The sequence below is a fragment of the Passer domesticus genome, chromosome 10 (assembly GCF_036417665.1).
Source record: "Passer domesticus isolate bPasDom1 chromosome 10, bPasDom1.hap1, whole genome shotgun sequence".
In the NCBI taxonomy this organism is placed as follows: Eukaryota; Metazoa; Chordata; class Aves; order Passeriformes; family Passeridae; genus Passer; species Passer domesticus.
Window position 1 is genome coordinate 21,939,489 of NC_087483.1, and position 19,478 is coordinate 21,958,966.

At 40.6% G+C, this 19,478-nt stretch overlaps 1 long non-coding RNA gene across 1 annotated transcript in view; it reads left to right on the forward strand.

The window, feature by feature from the left end:
• Nucleotides 1-18,885, forward strand: part of LOC135308838 (uncharacterized) — a 30,912-nt gene extending 12,027 nt beyond the window's left edge. Inside the window, exons 2-5 of the long non-coding RNA XR_010369191.1 lie at nt 14,302-14,425; nt 14,635-14,850; nt 15,650-15,773; nt 17,823-18,885. This is a non-coding gene — a long non-coding RNA (uncharacterized LOC135308838). The remainder of the gene's footprint in view (nt 1-14,301; nt 14,426-14,634; nt 14,851-15,649; nt 15,774-17,822) is intronic.
• Nucleotides 18,886-19,478: the final 593 nt, after the last annotated feature.

Below are 19,478 nucleotides of genomic sequence, written 5' to 3' on the forward strand. Positions count from 1 at the left end.
TTTTTAAATGCAGAAATTCTTCATTAAAGTATGACTTCATTTTCCTTCAGAGTTTTTCTTAACTCTCTGCTAGCTTGGTAGTTTCACTGGGTGAGATAATTAGCAGAAACAATTTTTATTCCCCATTCTTTGCTTCTTCTTTATTTTTCAGCAACTTTTGCTTAAGAAACTTAAACAGGTCATTCACTAGCTTCCCTTCTTGTGTACGTTGTCCTGGTTCCCATGGTGCAGAGAATTGTCTCACTCTCAAGAGAAGACAAAGACATCCTGGGAGAAAGTGGGCCTTGGCTGGGGAGCAAACCAGCTGAACTTATGGCACGTGGGTCGTGCAGGTTCTGGCCACCAGACACCTCCCAGTTCACTGGATGTCACTCAGAGCCCAAGGCCCAACATCCAAACCAGGGATTAGCCTATGTGACAATGCTGTGTGCAGACACTGTGTGAGAGAGAGGTGGTGATACATTGCAGTGATCTGGGAGAGGAATTTGAGTGCTATTCCTTGCCAGACCTGCCCCACACCAGGCAGGCTCTGCTCCTCCCGTGTCAGCCCCATCAGCTGCTCTTGCTGCAGTGTCTCCCTGGTTCATGGAGTGCCTCTGCTCTGAGGGAATGTTTGGTCCACTCAACAGAATTGCAACTGCAAGTTTGAAGGAATGAAAGAATGAAACTGTACAAGAGTACAAACCAAAGGTGCTAAGCAAAAAGAAATGCCACATACATTTTGGCTGAGGTTGGATGTGAGTAGGGTACCTGTTGGTTGCTGGTGGGGTTGCAGTGGTAGGTTTGCATTTGTATAGTGGGAAGAAATTAATGGCTGTAGAAATTTGGATGGGGTTAATCTCTCATCTCAATTACCTTTATTAGCATTACTTTAATTTATACTTCAGAATTGGCTAATGGGATGAGAATAGAGCTGTGCTGGATAATTATCTCACTTCTTAGTATCTCTATTCCAAATACAACTGGAAATGCCTTGATATTATCCTATGGATAGGTAATGAATGATCAAAATAATTCAAATGGAATTCTTTTTACGTATTGCTCACTGCCAAAATGCACTGTGTGCTGTGCAACAAACACAGAAAATAAAGGCAGCTCCAACATGAAAAATTGAAGGAGACAAGAGAGGGTTCCAGATGAAATCTAAGGATACCCTCTTTGATTTTATTTTAGCAATTTTCATTCCCAGTTGCTCTCACAAAAGCCTTGCAGCAGGAGCCAAGTGCTTTGCTATGCCTTTTGAACTGCTTCTCAGCTTGGTTCCTTATGAGCCAAATGTCTGCAAAGTTTGCTTGGTCCAGGATACTCACCAGCAACAGTTAATTTCATGTGCTAGACTAAAAGATGATGCTGACCTTGGAAAGGGAAAAAGCTCCACTCTACCATTACCTGATTGCTTGCCCCTTCAAGTGAAGGAATTTAGGCAGAGGATGATTCACTTTGAACTTGTGTGGACCGGTTCTGATTGCATAGCTGTCCTGCCAAGGGAATACTCTAATATCATGGGTAATTCAGTGTCATGCTAGTATATAACATTTATGTACAACTTGCCTGGGTCATTCTTAGAGGTGGAAAAGCTTGGGAAGCACTTTAGGGCTTGTACTTGGAATATACAGGCCAGTTACTGGATCTCAGAGTTCAAGAGGTGCTTTATCTGTTTTGTGGATGGCACTATAACTTTCCATAGGAAGCATTTGCTAGATCCAGACCTCATTAGTGAACTGTTAATGGTTCATCTCAGTGTTTGGCCCTGAACTGAGGTGCTGATGGGCTGCCAAGGCTTGATCAACAAAACGTTTCCAGAGAAATTCTCAGGAGTACAAGATCAGCAACCACTTCTTCCCCCATCTCTGTAAAAATATAAAAGCTATTTCAAGGCATGTGATGCTAGAATCTGTTACTAAAATAAAAGCAGTACAGGATTTTTTCCCCCCACTCTCTAGCTCCAGTCCTCCTTTTTGCAATTACCTCCTTTTCCAGAACACTTCGGCTTCATATCTATGGCACCTAGCAGCCATGCAATTACTCTAGGATTATTTAATAAGATGAAAGATATAGCTGAGCATTAATATTTTTAATAATATAAACAAGCAGTTGCTGCAAGCCAATTTTTTTGTCATTCCTCTTAAATGAAAAATTGACGTTGAGTGCAGATTCCTATTTTCAGTAGGAAACAAAATAGTTCAGGACAGCTTTTAAAAAGCCTTCCACATAAAATTTCAGTAGTCTCACTGAACAGAGGAAAAGACCTATAGGATGTTTTTCCTCTCTGGACCGTAAGTCTCAGGTCAACCAGGACACAATTGTTTTACTCTTTTATAAAACAGTCACTAAAGTATTCAGGAGTGAATGAATCCATGTGTTCTGGGTCACTCTTAATGCTTTGTAGATAAGGAGCAAAGGACAGCTGAAAACATGGAGGAGGTGGTAGAAAAGCAAGGCTTAAAAATACATTGATGTCATGCAGCAGATGATCCTGGGTAACTCTAGCAGATGAGAAACACAGGTGTCAGTTAAGAGTCTGAGCAGCTACAAGTTTTGGTGAGAGGAAATTAAATGTAAGACAAAGAGCAGTAGTGGATCAGGATGTTCTACAGGAGCGCAAACAAGCAAAGGTGGTCTCTGCAAGATGCTGTGTGCCAGGAGAGATGTACAGTGTGTTCTCTTTTAAACAGGTGTGAAGCTGTAGAATTTAAATTTTTTGCCTCTAAAGTGACCACAGGTCTTGGCAGAAGTGTAGGTCATGTCCTTGCCCATCCTGACCCTAATCTTGAACTCAATGCAAGCAAAGGAAGATGATTCCTGTCAGCTTCAGAGCACTTTGGGTCAGATCTGCTGCGCAGTACTTGGCAAGGACCAGGTATCACTGCTGTGGTCTTTGCTGCAGCCAGCTACAGTGCTCAAATTAATTTGTGAACCACATAACTGGTGTGTTGCCATTGCTGCTTAGGGATAATAGCTTATCCCTGCAAAGACAATAAGTGTGAAAGTCTCTGCAGATGCTGTCTGGGACATTCCTAGGCAGGAGAGAAAGCTTGGCGCCATTTTTATAGTTATGCCTGTTAAGATTTAATAGATGGAAAGTTTCATTAGTGAACTGTGTTGCAATTAACTTGAAGGAGGTTCCAGCTTACTGTATGCAGTCCTTCCTCAGAGAAAGTTGTTTACATTTCCTTTTGGAAATTATTGGCTCTTCAGCACTTGATTGTTAGTGAATAGCAAAGGCTGTGATTTAACAAAAAACCCACCAACAAAACAACATGATTTTCTCATTACTCTAACAGAAGATTGGGTCAGTTGTATAACTTTTTATTCCTTTGTGAACACCCCAATTGCTGAAAGTCAAAATGAGTTGATCCAAGGGCAAGGGATAACACAGAAATGCAGATATCCAAGAAAGGTTTCCTCCTTGGTAACATCTGTAATGAGGATTAATGGGGTAGTGGCCTGACTTTTGTTTGGTTTTTTTACCAGTCCACCCTGAGGCCAGATCCTGCATGCTTCACACAATACTTTCATTGCAAAATAGATTAGGATTTAGGCCTGCTCAGTCTTGTGGGTGACCTGCCATGAGAGAAGAAGCACACAATTCCTACCAAACTCAGAGCTGCTGCAGATGGATTTTAGTGTCCTTATGGGGGATTTGCCCTGTGTTAATCCATTTGGAAGAGGAATATATATGGCCGCATGAAGCTGATGGATGTTCATAATAACTGAAGGTCATGTTCTTTGAACCTTCTGGGTCTTCTTGAGAAGAACTGTATCAGAGCAAGCAGTGGCTGAGCCCAGCCCTGATGAGCCCACCCTCTGCCAGCACCCAGCAGCGAGCCCTTGCTGCCCTCAGGAGCCACGAGCTGGTGCTGGTGAGATGTCTGGGGGAGGCTTCCTCCTTTGGGAGGCTCTGAGCATGCTTTTGCTGCCACCATAACCATGAAGTGTAGGCAGACTGCTCTGATAAATTTTTCTTGATTCAGAAAAAAACTTCCTCTGAATTCTATCAGACATTGTCCAAAGGAAATTGATAGACCCCATTTGGTCAAGTGTAATGCTAACAAAATCATGAAACAGAGATTATGTACTTGACCATGAAGTTGTGGTGACCTGAATGAGCTCTGTGTGATGGCAGTTCAGAGCACCATAACTGGTGGTTGTGCTTGTTTTCATTGTACAGACATTTCTTTTCTGAGTGAGATAGTGCAGAGCTGGAAAACTGGTGTCAACAGGAGCTGGAAGGTTTTTGCATTCCTTAGTGAAATGGGAAATCTCTGTGCTATGTCTAGTGTGTGATGTGTGACTTGTTCTAGGCCTGGTATCATATATTGAAAATGAACTAACAGAAATAAGGAAGATATTACACTATTTTATGCTAAATTAACCTATCTGTAGAGTATTAAATGTCTCTGGAAAGATGTTATAAAACCTAAGTATTTTCAGTGTAACAGTGGTATTATAAGTATTTAATGTTTTCCTGCTAGGATGTCAAATTACTAACCAGCATCTTAAAAACCCAGAGGAAAATAGGAAAATGTGAACTAATCAAATAAATAGTTTTTAGTTGAAATTTCAGTAATTGTTACATTTAGCACCAAAGATATTTTTTTTTCTTTTAATATATTCTTGTGAAGGGCAAGATCAAAGCTTAAATACTCTGTAGGAGCAGAGTGGCCTGTCTGACCTGTGCAGTGATCGAGGTTTGCAGGGCTGAGGGTGGAAAGCTCTGCCAGAATGGACACTGGATTATCCAATGGCCCATGTGTGCACTCTGGTCTGGACCACGTGGGTCTAGGTCAGGGCTGGAAAGTGAAAATTGCTCTTTCTGCCATTGCTAATCCAGCCAAGTGTCTTTTTCAGAATGAGTGCCTCCACCTGCAATGCCACAGAGGAACCATTTTGTATTAAAGAGTTAGGGAGAGCAGAGAATGGAGCAGCATAAACTATTTTTTACTCTTAGCTCAGGGACCGATTTATAGGAAGGGAAACTGGAGTGTCAGAAATGGGTGCAAGTAACCTCATATATCAGGTTGTTGCTCCATGAGCCCCCTCAGTCTACTGGGAGATGCTTTCTCTTCCCTTTTCCTTCTGTCATGGTACAGTGACTTTGGGAGATCTTAGTATTTTTGAGGAAAGTCTGAGAAAATCTGAAAAACATTTAAAACTCCTGCCCTGCTTCATATTTGATTGCAGTCAAGAAGGCTGAGGGAAAAGCTTTGGACATGTACCAATAATCCTTTACTTATTTTGATGGATTTAGAGTGAAAAAAAAGGATGAAGTGCTATGCAGAGGAAGTGGATGTGGATGTGAGAGACAGGGCAAGGTGTATCCATTCAGAAAAAGAAGTTGTGATTGCCATGGCACATTGGCTGCATCACTGTGATCCTGTCCAAGAGCAGGACATGGCAGAAGTGCACACGTGCCCACACACACTGCCACCACGGATAGCACTGCTTCATTTAATAAATAGGATGTTGTTAATTCACACTAAAATTCCTAAGAATCAGAGTAAGTTGAAGTGTACTGTGGGGAAAGAGGCAGACCCAGGTCAGTGTGAGCAGGATGAAGAGCTTCTCCAGAGTGGTCCCCAACACAAATGATGAATCAGGAGGTATCCTGGGGCAGGTGTTAAGGTGGTGTCCTCACTGTGGAGGGCTTTGTCACCAAATGTGTTTGAGGCTGAGTTAAGGCTGCAGAGCTGTGGCTGCAGCTCAGTGGGACAGCAGTGCACCAACCCACAGCATGGGATAACCTTCCAGCCATCCCTGCCTCCATCAAATTATTCATACTATTTGAGTGCTGCAATCCTAGAAACAATACTTCCAAAGGCTTAAAAGACATGTCATGTAACCTTTATTAGTTTATCACTGCAGCAGAGACACCTCCAACTTGCTTTGATTTAGTGACACAACTTGTGGTTAAAAGCTTTAGGCAAGGCCACACACATGCAAGTGGTGACTAGTGATTTGGATAATTAGTAAGAATGGCAGAGCCCTGTCTCTTTACATGAAAGGTAGCAATGATAAGCAATTAAAAATGAGCTGGAAAAGGTAAAATCGTGTGGCAATATGCAGTGCAATAGACCAGGTTGAGTAAAGCAACATAACAGCTACACCAAAAAAAAGGAAGGAGAATGAAAGGAAAATGCACTAATTTTGAGTGGTGTTTTCGATGAAATTGTTTCTGAAAGTGGAAAATCATCAGCTTTTCTGACATAAGGAGTAGCTCCATCAAAATGGCCAGTGTTGTGATGCTTGCAGGATTTGTTTTCTCAGAATATTTATAAGATGCTAATGGAGAACTTTGATAGTATAAAAAAAACCCACCAAAACACCACAATTGATCAGAAAAGTGTGAGGTACAATTAATGTTTTCTCTTACAATTATTTTTCTACCTCATAGCTCTTGCTCACCACTTAAGTGAGCCCTACTTGGCCCTACCACCTATTCTCTTTGCACTGGGAAGGTTTTAAATTGGCCCCAGCATTATTTGCTTTGACCAGTTCGGGCTGTACGCCCTTTTTCTGTCTCCTCCTCATTTGCCTTCTGAAACTGGATTTCTGACACAGTACCATTTCCTTGGCAATAGCCTTCCAGTTATATATAGTGTCAGAGAAAACATGAGAATAGTTATCAATTATTTCTTAATGTTTGGCTCTATCATAGTACAGAAGTTGTGATCAATAGAAGAAATTAGAGTATGATATGGATGCATTTGATATGGAACTTCTTTTTGAGGGAAATATTTATGTGGAAATGAGAATTGATGTGTGTTTATGACTTAGAACATTATCTGGAAAACAAAGAAGATGATCAACTGTGTGCTGAGAAACAAGGAATTCAAATTGTTCAAAAATTTCAGAAGGATTTGGCATAGAGTTGGTTGATCTGAAGTAGTTTGAGACTTCCAATTTTGTCCTTCTCAGCTCTCTGGAACATTGATTGAATCATGCAGGGCAGAATAAAATTGCAGACTGCAGCAAGACTGTTAAATGGCGTGGTTGGAAAAGATCCAAACATGCTCACACATCTAAAATCTGTTATTTTGAGTGAAAACCTTGCCCAACAGTTTACATGTCTTGTTAGCTTCATGGAAATACTGCATCAGTTTGATTGTAACGTGGCTCATAGAGCAGTATTATTCAGTGCACAGTAGGGCTGGGTTTTCAGGGATCATTTCCTGATTTTCAGGATGTCTGCTGAGATCCGTGGCACAGTGTGACGAGAGAACTCTTGTAGGCCTTTCTCTGTTTGACACAAAGTGTGCTGAGTGTTTGTGTTTGAGAGCATTGCATGGCATTTAGGTCAATGGGAATCCAGTTCTATGTCTCAAACACTGGGGTGCTGCTGCTAAGAAAATAGCTAAAAAACTTGTTTTATAGGCATGGAATAGCTTGCTGAATCAGTGATTCAGGTTTTTGGGAAGATATGAATGCCTTAAAATCGGTTACTTACCTCTGTTTTATATTATTTGTTTTTAATGAATGGTCAAATAATAGTATAGGCCAGAGTTAAAGTGAGAGTGAATCTAAACTTGCAGCCAGAAATCCCTCTGGGATTTTCCCCTGTTTGCAGTGGGTGCATCCAGCCACCTCTCCTGGAAAGAGCACAGCTGTGATCTGTGTCAAGGAGCAAGGGCTGCTCTGAGACTGCAGTGATTACCTGATTTGCATCTTCAGTTGAAAGGGAATTCTAGCTAATCAATGGACTCAGCTACACTTGTTTCAATTTAAATAAGCAAGTCTAAAAGCCTTCTCTGCACCCCTGTTTGTTTAAGTTGGCTTTGTCTCTTTGATCTCATGTTAACATACCTTAATGACAGGTAATGATTGATAATGGTGTATTGTAAAGTTCGGGTAATAAATAGTGTTTTACTCATAATAATGCTGAATAATGTACTTTTTATGACCCAGTTTGATGGAAAATTTCCTTGTCAACTCTGCCTAATTGTCCAAACAAACCACCCATTACTTAAAGAGATACATGTCTAAACTAGACACATTAATTAGGGTCATGACTGAGTTACACAAAGGAATATAGTAACACTTCAGTTATCTTTAACTATGATCTTTGGACAGCAGTCCTAATGTTTAACTGAAGTTTAATGGGAAGCTATTGTTTACACTATCCTTTTGTAGCTCACAGGCGTGTTGGAATCAATCCATAGTGGCTGGGTGATGGGAAAACTAATGTCTCCCTGAAAGTCTTTAAAGGTCATAAGCAATATTAGTTTGAACACCAAAATTGACCAAACTGAGCAAGACTGGATGAAAAAGGAGGAAAAAATGGTTTCTGGGGTTTTATCCGTTCAGAAACTGAAGTCAGTAAACATCACATTCCCTTGAGTAGAAGGTTTAAAAAGGGCTGTTTTTAGGTGTCAACCTTCTGGAATACTGTTCTGGGGAGTGCTGTGCCAAGCCCCCTCTGAGTGCTGGCACTGCCACAGTGTCCCACAGCCACTGAAGTTTTGATAATGTCGTGAGGCCTCAGAAGGACCAGGGCAGACTTTAAAATAAATGCCAAACTTCAGAAAACTTTAGGCATAGTGAATCACCCCAAATTATAAAGAGCAATGAAATTCTAATTCTATGAAAACATCAGCTTCCAAGAGTAGACTGACCTGTAGGACCAAATAATTTTCTAATGAAGGGTTTCTTTGATGATGAGTTCTGATCCCTTTAAATAAACAATGCTCATTTCCATAAGTACCATACAAACAAGTGTAAGGTACTGCTGGTAGCAGAGAATTTGTATTCTCTCTCACTGCCCCCATGCAACAGAGCATTTGCTGGATACTGAAAGCAGCAGCTTCTGTGCAGGGCTGTGTCAGTGTGCTTGGAATGGAATGAAAAACTCCTACCTGTCCCTTTCCTACCTCTGTTGTTTCCATTCAGTATCAAAAGTGTAGAAGGTGTTATGCCAGAAGGGATTTGTCCTTTTTATCTAGGAAGAGAAATGTTTTTTGCTATTTGCATTTCTGAATTGCTTAGCTGCCCAAGCATGCTTTATGTGTGCTGCTTGAAATGTGTCATCAGATCACGTGCCCACTGTTCTCTGGCTGATGTTGGACTTTCTCCAACAAATATGGATTATGTTAAAGCAGGTTCTGAATTGACGAGAATATGTTAATAACTCCCAGATGGGCATCTTTGTGCAGGGAAATACAAGCAGTCTATGGCAGGAGATAGTGTTTGGCAGGTCCATCATTCCGTCATTAAAGGCCACATTATTACTCCCAACTCTGCTTGCATGACAATTGCTTGCATAAACTCAGTCTCCCAAAACCAAATAGACACAATTTGCTTTTAGGTATATTTTACTCTAGTAAGGAATCTTTTTATGCCAGCTCATGCTTCCTCCAGTTTATAATATGGGTTTTTATAACTAAAGAATAGGGTGAAATAAACACTTATGTTCCACAAATGCACACCTAAGGTCATTTTTCCAGATGTGTGATATAAATGTAAGCTCAGAATACTTATACTACCACTGTGAAGACTGTGCTATTCAATGATGTGTTTATCTAAGTTTTGCTTGGAGTTACAATTGGATATGCTATTTTAAAAAAATAAATTCATGCTCTTAAAGGGGTTTGAAGTCTTCCTATGACTAGATAAAAATAATATTGCTTATAACTAGATAAGTGCATAAACAATATATGCAAGTGTGAATTATATGATAAACATATCTTGATCACCATGCTCATTCCTCATCTACTAATCCCTTTTACCAAAACATTCCAAACTCTGTTCATCCAGCAACCATTTCCAAAGTATGAATGGCTGGAAAACATTATTTTCTTCTCCATCTACCAGTTTTCCTCAAACCTAACCCACCGGGTATCCAGCTGTGAACTTACAAACAAATGTAAAATGTTAGGCTTTTTGTGGTGTCTAAAAACATATAAATTGTTAACAGGTTATATCTTTTGCTGGTAGCTGGAAGTGAAACAAAGACTTTGGATTCTGGTAATGGGAAACACAGAGACTCTTAGTTCTTGGTCTTTAGTTTTAGAGCCACGTGTCTGGGAGTTGAATCCTACAAAGCATTGCCTATACTGAAAATCTGAAGAGTAGTTACCAGGTTGACATTTAAACACCTTCAGAAAATAATAATACATTTTTTTTGGTGAAAGGACCTAATGATTAAGTCACTGAATTTTCTAGATTATTCTAGCACAAGGTCAGTGATCTCTATGCCCTATTTAATGTAGTCTCACAAGCCCACATAGGTATTTCTCATGTACCTGTATTTAAACATGGATTTTGACTGACACATCCATGATGATGATGACTTTGTTCTTAACAATAAAGAGGGTAAAGTATACATTTTGAAATAACATCTTTAAGTCAGCTGATGAGAATTTCCATTTTTCAGCACATTCTAGAAAATACTGCTGTGTTGGGGCAGTATTTGCTGGTAACCCAGAATGTCACTGCTATCAAATATTTGGGTCTGATGCAAGCATCAAATATATCATGAGGGGTCCTCTTAGTTTTGTGCTTCTCCAGTCTCATTCTGCATGTTCTGATATTATTACTCTCAAACTGGCACTTAATTTTCTTGGCTCTTAAAATGAGTGTTGTAAGAGTAGTTGAATGTATTATGTGGTATTTTAATATTGTGACTCTTAATGCTACATAAAACCTTTGTTTCCTACAGGTTTATTGAGCTGGTGTATTAGATTTCCTGCTGCATGAGCAAGAAGATTATGGTGGCTTACGTCTAAGTATACTTTTGGGAGGCATTTTGTGTTTTCTCTATAAATAGTCTTTCTAAAACACAATTGTGAAACTATTAATGTTTATATCACATTATACATCTCTCTAAGTTTACTGTGATGAGTATACAGGGTGGTAACAAGAGGAAACCTTTTTGCCTAGGAAACGTGTTCGGAATTGTTATTGTTAGAAGCCTACTAAAAGGCAGTTTTTTTAATATTTATGTTATCTCTAGGATAGTCTTGGCTTATTACACTGAGTCATCCCTGTTTCTACCAATAGCAAAATTACATCTTTCATGGAGTTAAGCACTCCAATGGAGCTTGCAAATACACAGCTTTGAGCAGAAATTTGGGTACTCTGGCTATTCCTATTTTTGTCAGAAAGTGGTGAAATGAGTCCACCGCAATTGTAAGTTCTTCACAGATAAAATTTAGGCTTGGGGATGAGAGTGTGTGTCCAGCAAAACTTGGAGAAATATCTTTACCTTAAGCAAAATAATGCATTTATTGTGGACTTTTAAGATTGCAAACCTTAGGAAGACCCTTCATCTTGCCACACATGGAAACTCTGTGTGGGGGCAAGGATGTAGAGGCAGTTCATACCTGTATTGCTGACCTCCATTCTGTTTCGAAGAGCAATTTCTTCACAAATTGGAAGAAAATGCTATAGGTCTGGTTCTGTGAGCTCCCCTGCAGCCATTTTCCCGTCTGTATACGAGCAGCCGCTTTCATTACATTTTGGAAAGGTGCGGGGCGCGAAGCAAGCGGCGGGCGCGTCCCCGCGCAGCGAGAGGAGCATCGCTGTCCCCGAGCGGGGCCGGCGGCGTGCAGGAGCTCCCTGCGAGCCCCCTGGAGCTCGGCAGCCGAGAGGGCCGCGGGTCATCTGCAATTTGCTGGGGGCATCGTTATGGCGCTGTGCCTGCGGGGCAGGATTGCGGCGGGCCGGGAGCAGCTGCCCGCCGGGCTCCCGGGCAGCTGGGACCCGCCGCTCCCCGCGCTCCTCCGCCGGGACACCGAGCCGCTGTTAGGTCAGATGAGTTACATTAAGTGGCAAGTGATAAATTCAAGATGACAATTCAAAACAGCAGTGTTTCTTCTGGTAATTAATTCCAGTGGTGCCTGAGGCAGTGCTTAGCTGCTACAACCAGTGTGGCCAATGCTGAGCAGCTAATGAGAAAACATTACAGCGAGGATTAGGGGCCGGTGCATTCTGGCAGGATGAGGTCACTATGATTGGAAAATATTAGTTCAGGCTTAATGTGATAAACTGACTATGACAAAGAGACTTTATTTTATCTTGAGTGGTTAAAAGGCAAAAATTCTTCCTTTATTTATTTCTTCTTGCTTTTTCCCTTCAATCGCCGCTTACTTTCTGCCTACAGTCCAGTGGCACCAAGCACTGCTTTGGCGCTGTCACAAGCAAACCCTGTCAAGGCTAGTGACCTGCTACAGCCAGACACAAATTCTTCTCTTTATTTGTTTTAATTACTTCTGTCAGGTAACAACACTCAGTTTAGAGGAAGGAGATGTATGGTTGTCACCTATAAGCAGAAAGAAGGATGAGAAAGTAACACTTGTACGTTCCTACTGCCTTGGGTGAGCGGCACTGATGGAATCACATGGTTTTGTCTCGTGAAAGACAATCCCAGCTCAAACTGTGATATGTTGGGGATGTGGAAAGGTGCCACAAGAACAACCCTCCCCTGCTGCTACAGCATGGCTCTGAGGGGGTGCTGGTGAAGGAAGACCTGTGCCCAATGGCACTTTAAAAACCATTTCTGTGAGTTTTTTCCAGGCTGTTATGCTATTCCCCTGTTATAGTTGCAGGGTCTGTGTTATTCATAAAGTACTGGTGCTGTGTGCTGGCCTAATGGAAACCTGTGGGTTATAATGTGCTTGCTAAGCACTTCCACCAGCAGAGATGAAACAAAGATCGTGAAATGAGACTTCTTTCCTATTAATTGCAAGGATATAGATGAGATGGGCTGCCTACTGTGGCACTTGGATTCTTCTGTTGTCTATAGCCTGAAGTAATTTCCACATTTTTGTTTTCCTCTTATCAAATTTATGTAACAATAATTTTTAAACTGAAATCATTATAAGTACTTCAGCATAAATGTTTCCACAGAGCAGATAAAAAATGTTTAATCACATCAGCAAGACTTCAACTGGTCCCAAGTGTCAAATAACATAATTAATTGGCAAGCTTGTAACCAAATTCTTACATTAGCTCAGAATAGATTGAGCTATCAGGGATGTTCTTACCCTCTGTCTTATTGGAGTACATACCTTCATCTTTTAAAGAAAAACAAAAAGCTTTTGTTTTGGTTTTTTAAATTTCATCAAGACAGAAGTGTTTTCTTCTTTATTTCACCCACCTAACTTGTCCTTTAGAACTACTCCAGTATACTCACAGAAAAAAATACAAATTCCATAGAATTTTTTCTTCTAATTCAATTATTTTCGAATGCAATTGAACTAGTATAGTAAAAAAATATGGTCTCCAAAGTAAAAACTGGAATGGAGTTTGAGTTACAGCAGTAGTTAAAAATATTTATATCAAATACATTGACTCTTTCAGTAATTTCATAGACTTGCAATGACACTAATAACATTTTTCTGAACAATTAAAGCATCATTATGGCCACTATGCTGCAATTTGATAAACGACATTTGTTTGCATGGTACTGAAATATTTTTGGACATCCAAGATTACTATATAAAGAGAAAAAAGGAGTATGTTTGTTCAGGTATTATTAATTTTTTCTAGTAGAGGCATGTGGAGAATTATTTTGTCTTCATTTTCGGGTAGAAGAAAAAAATATACTGCAGTTAAACCCTATAACCCTGCCTCGGAGTCTCCATTAACTGAAAGGTTGGAAACTATAACTTAAGTGTATTGACAATTTAACTTCAATCTTACTGCCATTTTGTAATGTTTTAATTTTCATATAGACAAAGCACCTTAAGAGCAAATTAAACTTTCAGAATAATTAAAACACATGTTTTAGTCCTAGGTGGGCTTTGGAATTTCTGTCGATTCCTACAACATCATTCTAAATTGATGTTTCATTAACATTGATATCAAATAAGATTTCAGTATAACTTCCATACTTGTAAGTATGAGCTTTTAGGTAGGCATTTATGTAATACACAGTAAAAAATTAAGACTGGATTTTCAGTAGGGCTGTGGGATTTGGTTGCACATGGGAAGATATCTAATAAATGTGATGTTAATCTGATATAACCATAGAACATCTTGAGCTCTAAGAGACCCATAAGGATCAAGTCCAACTCTCAGGGCTTCTCTTGTTTAAGTCTTAGTGTGATTTAAATACAGGCTTCCATTTAATCATAGCATCAGAACAAATATTTTATTTCAAAAGTTTGGCCAGGGTTTTGACCGGTCTGTGAGGTTTTCTGTCTTCAAAGCAAATGTACACAGATTTTATAAACAGATTCTTCCCCAGATCCTGGTGCCAAACCTGTGTGGCTGCTAGGAGAGACAGATACTTGGAAACTTTTTGCTGAGTATAGTTTATACTCACTAATACCTGCATTTGTGTGTTCTTCTGTTCCTGAAGAGCCATTTATTGCAACAAGAGAGGAGTTGCCTGAACGCACAGGCGCTGAGAGACAACAGGGTTTTGCTGCAGTTGGAAACTTGGAGAAATATAATTGCACCATTGTCTCTCTCTGTGCTCCCATGTGTAAGTAGCTTAAATGTCATCTGGCGGTGCAGGCTCTCACTCTTCCCTCGCCCATCACCCCTGCTCACCCCACGCTCAGCCGTCATGATCGCCGCGCCTGGGCCGGAGCGCGCGGCGTTCCGCAGGGACTGCCGAGCAGGCGCTGCCCATCATCGACCTGGCTATTGTTGTTTGTGATACTTACTGGTAAACTTCTGCAATCAATACAGCGTGAGCCCGCCTAGCTCCTGGGAATGCAAACCTGAAGCAGCGCACTTAATCTTGAGGCTGGCTCTTGCTCCCTGCTCTGCTGCCAAAGCCGGTACTTGGCCTACTTGATGCGGCATTATTGCTGCAGGGGTCAGGTGTGAGCCAGCGCTGATGAATGGCTCTTCGTGATGGAGCACCTCTCCTGCCCAACCAGGGACATTCCATAACGATGGACCGTAAGTGTGCGCGCAAAAAACCTCGTAGCCTGGTTGTGAGCTCATGTAGTGAAAGCTAAAGAAGTCAGTGTGTTAGCTTGGAGCAACTATTTGGGAAAAAATAATGAATGAGGAAAGTAAGGTCTTGTTAAAACTTGAAGAAACCTTCTCCTTTGTTACAAAATCGTAGAAGTGGTTGCAAATACATATATTTTCCTGCCATTCTACCTGCAATGGTTCCTCTTTTCCTTGTGTGTTAAAAAAAAGAAAATCTCTGGCCTTCAGGATTATTTCTTAACATAAATTATCTCTTCAGGAATTTATTTTATTTGAACTGTGCTCTCCAACACAAGGTATTAAATTTTGTTTGAAGCTGATAATACAGCATGAGACTGCGTGCTCAAATATATCCTGCAAAAATTAAGTTTCTCTTCTCTAGGAAAGAGAGAATCTTTGTGAATGAAGTAAACTGCAGAAAAGCTCGCTTTAATGCAGGAGAGACCTTTCCATGAGGTTTCTTCCTTAAAAATAAAAAGGTGAAGTAACCAAATAATCATTTCTGGATTTATCTAGTCTGTTAGCCTTTGATTCCATAGGTTTTCCACATCTCTTCCCTCTCTTACAGACATTGATTATGAGGTCCAAACAAAACCCAAAGAACAGCTCACCCACACAAAGTGTGGCACTAGTTCACTGCTAAAACCACAGGCCAGCAAGAGCTCTGAAATGGGCACTATTGCTCTGCTCTACAGCTGATTCAAAGACAGATGATCATGTTTATGGATCCAGAGATTCATAACTATGGAATCACTTCTTGCAGGTGTAAAGCACTCCAGAAAATCCATACAGGGACACCCATGCATTGTGATTTAAGATCCATTAACCAGCCTTGTGTAAGCAGCTGTTGTAAAGTCAGGACTGAGGAGGACCTGAAAGCTGGTAGGGTAAGTCCAACGCCCTTGTGGTCAAAACCATCCCTTAGCCTGTGGACAAACATCACTTCTGAGGAAAATGTGTGTTCTGCCTTAGAAATTCCAATCCTGCACACTGATGCTTTACAGTAAAAAATTCAGCTGTGCAGTGAAGTGTCCACTCGAACCCTAATGCTTTTTCATTGTGAATATTGCACATGTTTGAAAACTGTTCTGCAGAAGGGAAGAGTTTTGATCCAAACATTTGCCTGTGTCTTAAACCAGTCCAATACCTGGATGAGTTGCTGTGCAATCCAAAGCACACTTTCTAAAGACAAATTCAGTGCTGACATTTTTAAAATAGTATTTGCCTGATGTTAGTATTTATCTTGCCATAGACCTTTCATTGCTTTGTGATACTTAACACAATGCTCCCCAAAACCTTTCCTTGTCCTTTTTTTCCCCTCAACCCTAACACATGGAGATGAGATTCTCACTAGACCATTACATTTTATTACAGAAGACCTGCTTTTATATAAATACAGATTAAGGGAAGGATAAGTGTTGGAAGGCAGAGTTAGATGGTGAGACTTGAAACTACCCAAATAAGGCCCGTTGGTTTTAACTGAGTGTAAGCCACATTATTCCTGGTCACGACTGGATTTAAAAGTTGTGAGTTTCTGGCCTGAGTCCCTAGAGGGTGACTCAGAGACAGTGGTTGTGCTGGAACCTTTAGTGCTTGGCTGTTTGATTTTGTGGTGTTGCATGAAGTTGTGTACAGACTTTGAGGAGAAAAAAAGAGCCTCTTTTTTACATGCAAGCCGTTCCAAACTACTCCTTTTGATTTCCACAAAGAGCAGCTAGATGCAGTGAGGAATTTTTTTCTCCTGCTGGTTCCATTTTCTTGTACAAAGGCAGTGTAGACTAAGAGAGGTAAGCCAGTGTGTCAGGTCACTCTGGGCAGCCTCAGAGGAATGAGTCCTAATTTTGTAAACTGGTAGCATAAACTGATATGTTTTTACAGGTAGAGGAATCAGAAAAATTAGTTTGGACCAAGCAACAAATAATTTACAAGAAATAATATGGAGGAAGCTGACAATTAGCAGCTCCTTGTAGTCTTTCGTTGCTTGTTCCTCCCACTGCAGTGCTGCACCTTACTTTGTGTAGTTATTCTGAACTCTCTGAAAGTGATCTCTTGCAAAAATTTACTTCATATAAAAACCTCATCCTGCAAAGAGTGTGGATGGTTTTGTAAAGGAGACCCCACTTATTTTCTTACCAAAATGCTTTTTTTCTTGGTTATAACTGTGGCAGGAAGCAATAGCATGAGGTCAGTATGGAAATCTGCAAATGGTCCAAGGTAGGAGGGAGAGATGAGACACGGCTTTGTGCTCAGGTCTTTCTCATTGAGCTGGGATTCTGGTGTCCAGCAGCAACAGCTGCAGGTTTTAGACATGATGGCCTTACTGAAGAGCTCTAAATTGTATTCCAAGAGCTAAAGCACCAACCTGGGAGAGAGCAGAGTGTGCCTTTGCAACTGGTAAAGGAAGTGGAAGGGTGTAATGAATGATTAAGGATGCAGGAAGTAGATACGGTCCTTAGGGTGAATCAGAGAGACCCAATTGTAGTGAAACTAAGTATTAAAAAAAATTAACTAAGTGTAAGGTCTATTAGGTTAGGCAGCAATTGTAAAAAAAAAATCCTGAAAGCCCCATTTCTGAGATTTTTAAAACTGAACAAGTCAAAAGACCAGAAAATATACTGTAGATAGCATAATATAATGATAGGAGGATAGACTTACTCCAATAGGCTTATTTAATTTCTATTCCTCTGAGTCACTTAAGCTATTTATGCTTAATTTTACATAGTTATGACTACAGAGTATAATCATCCAAATTGCAATAAAATCCTTATAACAGATTAATAAAAAAAAAGTGATGTCTCATTTTGCTTCAGTGAGCTAACATGCCTCAGAAATGAATGACAATCCATGCTGCTGGGGCAGCAGCAGGGTCACCAGTGATGCATTTAAGTAATGTTAAGTCCCATACTCAATTATAATCCTGTATTTTCCTTTTCCAGAAGTAAAAGTCACAAAGCAGAGGATCCTGAGTGCTGTAAAACTATGAACTACAACACATGCTCCAGAGCTCTTTCCCACTCAGCTCTTAACCCATGAGGAGGTGATGCTTAGCTCGTTTTTAGGCTGGTACCCTTAGCCACAAGTCCTGAGTAGTGAGGTGCTCTTTCTGCCCTGCCCCTTTGAGTGTTGGGTCCCACTTCCTGCAGGAGCAGAGGGCAGTGACCAGGAGCCCCTTGTTTGCTCCCGGGGTGGGCAGGGATGCGATGAGCGCCTGCCGTGTGCCGAAATCCCCAGGCATGGGAGGGAGAAGGGGAAGGAGGCTGTGGGCCACCTCCCCAGGCAGCATGGGGGCTGCTGTAGGCAGCACCCAGTGCACACTAGCACCAGGAGCAGCACGTGCAGGTACACTCAGTTCTTCATTTGGCTCCTAACATGTTTCATGACATGGCTGTTTCCCCGAACATTGTGTGACTTGGTTCCAGTACTGGAAAAACAATTTGGGCATCAGTGTTTCATTTGCATTTCATCTAACACGACCACTAGAAACTCTTCCTTGGAGTTATGTTTACAGCTATTTGCAGAGAATTGTCCTGATGACTTTTGCTTTGGTGCCTGGCTCTGACATTTAGAGCCCATCTCATGGAGGTCTTGTGGGGTTCTCTCTCTGCCCCTCCCTACCCCCCATGAAACTATGTTCTGAATTTTCTATAAGCAAGAATGAGCTGTTAACACTTAGCAGGCAAAAGATGTTCTGAATTCTGCTAAGAACTGGTTGTTGTTTGTAACAGGCACATAGCATATTTTTAATTTCTATCTAGCCAATAATAGTGATACACAAATTGTATCATCCTGCAAATGGTCACTAAACTCAGCCCTAGGACACCCGATTGTGACAGAGAGAATTTTGAATAAATGTAAGTTGATTGGGAAATGTATTTATTCATCACATTTATTTTAATTAGAATGGAAAGTGATGTGAAATTCCTATTTTGCAAAAAAATATAAACTGTTACCTACTAATGGGTTAAAAATAAACAGAAGACTTGATATAAAAAAAAAAAAGGCAAAAGAAACAGAGAGAAACGGTAATGACAGTTTTGAAGTATCCAGTACCTGTTGTGACAGGAATAACAAATTAATTGGGACTATAACGGATTCTTTGTAAAGGTGAAGTAAACACACTTGACTGTATATTTTTCACCATCAGTTAAGTCTCAATTGGTTCTAAAAATAAACAGAAGACATTGAACAGTTTTAATGGATTTTGACACCTAGGTATTATGCTGTCACTCCAGTATAAATGAATCATAACTTTAGACTGCGCCAAGGAATTACTACACATTTGGAGAAAATTTATGGTGCACCGGGCTTTGAATCATGATGTGATATCAAAACTAAAGTCACAAGAGGAAAAAAGTCTGGCATAAATTATTATTTACCCAAGCCACACATATCCACGTGAACGCAACAAGTATGGTTTGCAGGGTTAGTTAGAAATGCCACTATAATTTCTAGGTGTTAACACCTCTCTGAGTGGCTGTTCTGGCAGAGCTCCCGGGGAGCTGCATCCAGAGGGGAGCTGAGCACAAATGCTGGGCAAACCACTGCAGCTGCCAGATGTTTGCTGCTTCTGAGAATTTGACCTAATTAAGAGT